The sequence below is a fragment of the Hylobates moloch genome, unplaced genomic scaffold (assembly GCF_009828535.3).
Source record: "Hylobates moloch isolate HMO894 unplaced genomic scaffold, HMol_V3 SCAFFOLD_14, whole genome shotgun sequence".
In the NCBI taxonomy this organism is placed as follows: Eukaryota; Metazoa; Chordata; class Mammalia; order Primates; family Hylobatidae; genus Hylobates; species Hylobates moloch.
In genome coordinates, this window is record NW_026652289.1 from 53393286 (window position 1) to 53399714 (window position 6429).

A 6429-nucleotide genomic window follows, 5' to 3' on the forward strand; every position below is an offset into this window, starting at 1 on the left:
TTTTGAGATGGAGTCTGGCTCTGTCACTCAGGCTGGAGTGCAATGGTGCGATCTCAGTTCACTGCAACCTCCACCTCCTGGGCTCAAGTGATCCTCCCATCTCAGCCTCCCAAGTAGCTGGAACTACAGGTGTGCATCACCACGCCCACCTAATTTTTCTATTTTTTTGTAGAGATGGGGTTTTGCCATGTTGACCAGGCCGGTCTCAAATTCCTGGCCTCAAGCAAACCTCCTGACTTGGCCTCCCATAGTGCTAGGATTACAGGCATGAGCCACCGTGCCAGCTGTGGACATGTTGATTGCTTCTGTGAACCTTGACCACCTCCTCTGAAAAATGGGATGGTAACCCATCTCTTAAGACGGCTTGCAGGGCATGAATGCTCAGTGCAGTGCCTGGCACATACCCATCCGTTCCCTCCCTCCACACCCCAAGCTTCCCACATTGCAGGGGGCAGGATTACAGATGCTGACCGCCCACACATGGGCCACCCACCATTGCCAAGTGACCCAGGAATATGCCATCTTTATGTCCAAGAATAGTTCTGGGCCCTATGTGGTACATTGTTCCCCTCATCCCTACTGACTTGTTTTTTTAATTTAACAAACACTCCTAGTCTTTACTATGTACCAGGCACTGTTTAAAATGCTTCACAAATATTAGCTCATTTAATGTATTTAATCTATTTAATGGATGAAGTCACTTAGTCCATTTATTTTGTAATCCATTTACCGGACTAAATGAGGTGATGCCAAGGTGGATGCAGAGAGCTGTGTGGGAGGGAAGCCTGGCCACATCTCTTTGCTCTGCCGGGGCAGCTTCTGCTGCGCAGCTGGGTTGAACGCCAGTCCTGCCTCCTGCCTTCTGCCACAAGGCCAGCCTGGGATGGTGGAGCCATGGGCAGGTCAGAGTTTCAGGAAGAGCAGTGATGGCTAATTAAAACTTCAGCTCAGGGAGGCCCCCTTGGGGCAGGGATTGCCTCAGTCAGCTTCCCTGGGGGAAGTTCCCTAATTGGACCCCTGGGCTCTAGGAGTGATGCAAACTCACCAAACAGATGGTGGCAGGCAGGGAGGGAGGGGAAAGGGGGAAGTAAACAGGCTGGCCAAAAAATAACAACAACCCTCTTCCCATTGTGAGAGATGGTGACCTTGGAGTCCCCAGACTGTCACTTAGGAACTGTGTGACTTTGAATCAGTTGCTTGGCCTCTCTGAACCTCAGTTTCCTCATTGAGAAGTGGGGATAGGAAAACTTTCAGCCCTGGAGGGTTGCTATGAGGAGACCTGTGCAGAAAGTACATAGCACCATGGCTGGCTCAGAAATAGGCACTCATACAATTGGAGCAACTGTCACAGTTACTGCCACGGTCCTCTCTTATCCATCATTTCATTCAGTTCTCAGAACATTCTGGGAGAGAGGAGAACAAGCCTTCAGAGCAGGTAGGGGGTTGGCTTCCCAGCTTTCATAACCAACAGTCTGGGTCCTGGGCCACGTGTGGAGTGTGGAGGGGCGGGGGCAGGGGATGCTGCAGAAGATCAGGCAGAAGGTCACTGAGCAGCCTGCGATGCAGATGGACCCAGAGCCTGCCTGTGGAGTGGAGAGGACTTGACTAGGCAGAAAGCAGCCCAGGGGGCAGAGCTGGAGGCAGCCAGACAAAGGTCTGAAGACCAGAGAAAGTGCAGAGTGTGCCAGGAGCCCTGGGGAGCCAATGGGGCTAGAGATGGGTGAGTGACAGCCACATGCTACCCTGCTGAGAGTTGGAGTCTGGCCCAATGTGGCCAAAGTCTTCCCTGGGTCCAGGGTGCTGAGAATGACTTGTGCCAGAAGGGTGGGCCGTGAAGAAGGGAGTCTCGGGGAGGGGAGAGGGTGCTAGGCTTTTCCTTTCTGGATGCAGCAAGGTAGACTCCCTAGCTCCCCTGTCCTCATGCCAGGGAGCAGACAGTGTCATCTCCAATTTGTGAGGCCTCTAGAGTCACTGGCCCCTTACCAGCTATTCACAGAGGGGCAGGAGCAGGCCAAGGTCCAAAAGAGCCAGGTGTGGGGTGAGCCCCAGAACCCTCCAAGGTGACCCAGCTCAGTGGTGTCACTCTGTTCTCACAGGCCCTCTCCAAGACCACCCAGTGCCACGTCTGCTGGCTGCAGCAGGCCTGGAATCCTCAGGACAGGCCGTGGGCCTCCCTCCGGCTCGGGTCACTCCCCAGAGCAGAACATTCTGCCCCCAAGTTCTTGATGAAACCCTCCCAACAAGCAGTGGCTTCAGAACACCGATCTCTTCCCAGAGAGAAACCCAGGGCCAGATGAGATATGGAGGAGACCAGAACGCATTTCAAAGAGCTGATCATTGCTAATAAATCAACAATTCCTGAACAAACACAGCCCACCCTGCACCAGCTCTGGGCTCCCTCAACCTCCCTCCAGACCCTATTCTGCAGCCCCCTTTGCTCCAGCAGTCCCCACCTCCTGTCAACCAGGCCATCTGTAGCTCAGGCTTCAATTAGTTCAGTAATTAGCACCTCATTGGGCCTGTCTGCCTGTGAACAGCTGCCCTGTGGAGGGTTTCAGGAGGTCTCCATGACCTCAGGGCCCAGAGCTGGGGCAAGTCCAGGCTGGCAAGGCCCCAGGTGGCCTCCCTGTACCTCAGCATAGGGAAGGGGAACCAAAGAATCCCCCAGGGAATTGGGTAAGGGGCAGGGAGAAGAGGGTCCACACCCAGAACAAGGCTTCTCCGGTAGTTCCGGGGCACCTGTGTCAGCACCACACACACCTCCCTCAGCCATCTCTGTCTAGTCAGTGTGCCCTGGCTGGCTGGGGAAGCCAGGAGGATGCCGGAATCCAGTCGAGGTCAGGTCAGTAAGGGAAAGTCTCCATGGGTGGCTTTGGCACAGCCAGGGGTTTAGAAAGAAGCTTGGCTTATCCCTTCAGGCCTCCATCCAGGGCCTCCTGGCTCTCTCTGGCGTCACCGCCTGATGACCCCTCAGTCCCTGGCATCCATCTTTCACCTGACAGTCCTTCAGCTCTTGAAGAGAGTAGAATGCCCCCCAGCCCAGCCCATGGTTAGGCTGCAAGTGGCTGGATTATGGGCTCTGGCTGGAAAGGCTGCCAGAGCTGAGAGCGGGGCATAGGGGACAGCCTGTGTGGTGGAGTCAGAGAGAGCCTCCAGCCAAGAAAGGAAAGGAGAGGTGAGGTGCTGCCAGGGGACGTGTGGGCACCGTGTCACAGTGGAGTGGCTCAGGGGTAAGGGGAGGTCGAGGCTTCCTCTTGTTGAGCTCAGATTCCCCATCTTTAACATTGGAACAAGAATGGTCACAGCCCCCAGCTTCCGGAGATGATGGCAAGAGGTGGGTGGTGTGGTGAGCAACGGAGCAACGTAGTGGGAAGCCAGCAGCGGTGGCACAGGGCAGAAGGTGAGCATTCCAGGGAAGCCCCCTGTTGTCTCCTTCCCTGACACAGAGCAGCACTGGCCAGGGAGAGAGGTCTTGATGGGGGGTGGGAGCCCACAGTGTATAGCTCGGGCTTGGTGAAAGGAACACAGATCAGGCCCAGGGAACCAGTGTGAACAGCACAGGTGAGAGGTGCAGGTTACCCACACAGGCTGGAAGTCAGCCTTGACCTCAGCCCCCAGACTGAGAGGCGTCCTTGGGCTGACCCTGAGCCAAGGCCAGTCATGAGATTAGAACCCCGGCAGCAGGAGCCAGGCAAATGCCCTGCAGCTGTGGAGGAGGCTTGGCTGCAGCAGCGTTTGACCCCAGAATGGTCCACCAGCTCCTTCCAGCAAAGTCCCACTGCTGGGAAACTGCTGCATCACTCTCCTGGTGCTGACACCCCCTGTTAGTGTCTCCTTGCTTGGATTAGTATTGCCTTCTTAGGGATACTCTGGTGACAAAACCAGCACCAGCCACCTAATCCAGGCCCAGATCCCAACTTGCCACTCTTGGCTGTGGGACTTGAAGCAAGCTTCTTAACCTCTCTGAGCTCCAGGGTCTTTGTGGGATGATGAATTGTGCCCCCAGATTTGCGGTGGGGTCAGGTGCCCAGTGTTCTAATGCCACTGGATCAGGCCCAGCAGGCAGTGAGCCTCAGTGAACCCGTGTTCCTCCTTCCTCAGGCCAATTCCTAGGAAGCAGGCAGGACTCTGAGAAGATGTGATGCCAAGACCAGCTTGGTCGTGGAGACCCTAACCCAGAGGCGCTAGAGGAATTAAAGACTCACACAAAAAAATATAGAGTACAGAGTGGGAAATCAGGGGACTCACAGCCTTCAGAGCTGAGAGCCATGAACAGAGATTTACCCACATAGTTATTGACAGCAAGCCAGTGATAAGCATTGTTTCTATAGATTATAGATTAACTAAAAGTATTCCATATGGGAAACAAAGGGATGGGCCGTAATAAAAGGATAAGTCTGGCTAGTTATCTGCAGCAGGAGCGTGTCCTTAAGGCACTGATGGCTCATGCTATTGTTTGTGGTTCAGGAATGCTTTAAGCGGTTTTCCACTCTGGGTGGGCCAGATATTCCTTGCCCTCATTCCGGTAAACCAATAACCTTCAACATGGGCATCGTGGCCCATCATGAGCATGTCACAGTGCTGCAGATATTTTGTTTATGTCCAGTTTTGGGGCCTGTTTATGGCCAGATTTGGGGGCCTATTCCCAACAATGTGGGGCTGAAATCTGCTTTCCCTTCTCTAGGAAGAAGTTCTGTGAAGGCCAGAAAGCCAAAACCACCTCCTCAGTCTGCCATTTTTCCACAGGCTTGTGAAAGGAACTGGATCATCTGTTTGGGGCTTCTAAAAGTTATTAGGGGCCAGGTGCAGTGGCTCACACCTGTAATCCTAGCACTTTGGGAGACCAAACCTAGAGGATTGCTCAGGCCCAGAAGTTTGAGACCAGCCTGGGTAACATAATGAGACCTTGTCTATACCAAAAAAAGAAAGAAAGAAAAAAAAGCCAGGCGTGGTGATGCACACCTGTAGTTCCAGCTACTCAGGAAGCTGAGGTGGGAGGATTGCTTGAGCCCAGGCCAGGTGGTTGGGGTTTCAGTGAGCCGTGATTGCGCCACTGTACCCCAGCCTGGGAGACAGAGCAAGGCCCTGTCTCAAAAACAAAAACAAAACAAACAAAACAACAAGAACAAAAATAACAGTTACTAGGCTCTGAGGAAGGTTGCCTTTGGAGACTGAGTCACAGAACTTGACCTCTTAATTACTGACCTTTTGTTATAAATTAATTTCCTTCCTTGTTCCTGGCTTAGACCAGATGGCCCTAAGATAGAAGACCCCTTGACTGAGATGAAAGACCCCTTAACTATTACATCCTTAATGTGGAATGTCAAATATACTTTTCCCAGAAAAGAAACACTGTCTTTAACCAACCAATTGCTGTAACTATGTATGAAAAATGATGTAATCCTGTTTACATCCTTGCCTATATAAATGACCCTCAAATCTCTCCACTTCAGAGCACCTTGGACCCCATTTTTTTGGAGCCTGTGCCTTCCTCAAACTTTGCACTCCAATAAACTCAGTATTTAATCATATTGCCTGAATCTCATCATTCAGGTTGACAGGCTCAATGCAGAGGGGGCAGGGGATAGACAGTCATTCCAATAAAGCCCTCTGCTTTCAAGCCTCCCACCCCCATCGCAAGCTGTGCCCAGCCCAGACTAGCCCATCTTCGTCCCAATCCCAGCCCATTCTAATCCCAGCTCCCAGGCCCAGTTCTGTCCCCATTCCTAACCTAATTCTGGGGCAGTAGCCAGGGAACACAACAGGACACTCCTAATGGGAACAAAAGGCCTGGAAAGGGGTTGTTCAATTTTTTTTTTTTTTTTTTTTTGAGAGAGTCTCACTCTGTCTCCCAGCTTGGAGTGCAGTGGTGAGATCTCGGCTCACTGCAACCTCCGCCTCCCAGGTTCGAGCAATTCTCCTGTCTCAGCCTCCCAAGTAGCTGCCCGGCTAATTTTTTTTTATTTTTAGTAGAGACAGGGTTTCACCATATTGGTCAGGCTTGCCTCGAACTCCTGATCTCAGGTGATCCACCCGCCTCGGCCTCCCAAAGTACTGGGATTACAGGTGTGAGCCACCGTGTCCAGCTGAGCTTGTTCAGTTAAAAGGAAGGGACACAGAAACCTCCACAGCTCCCCATCTGTAACAGGCAATCGGAGGCGCGACTGCGGCCCCTGCAGCCCCTGCACAGACCTCCTTGCCCATGATGTTTCTTCTGAGCAGAAACCTCCAGAGGCCCACAGGGCCTTCCTGTGACCCACACCCCCAGCGCTGTGTGCTGACATCTGACTGCAGCCAGTGGGAGGGCAGGAGTGGCAGCCTAGCCCCGCCTGGTATCATGGTCCCTGTTTGTTTCCAGAAGGTGCAGCATGCAACTCCTGAAGGCAAGAGGCCTGCGAAGGCATTCAGGGCAACTTGAGAGACTGCGCC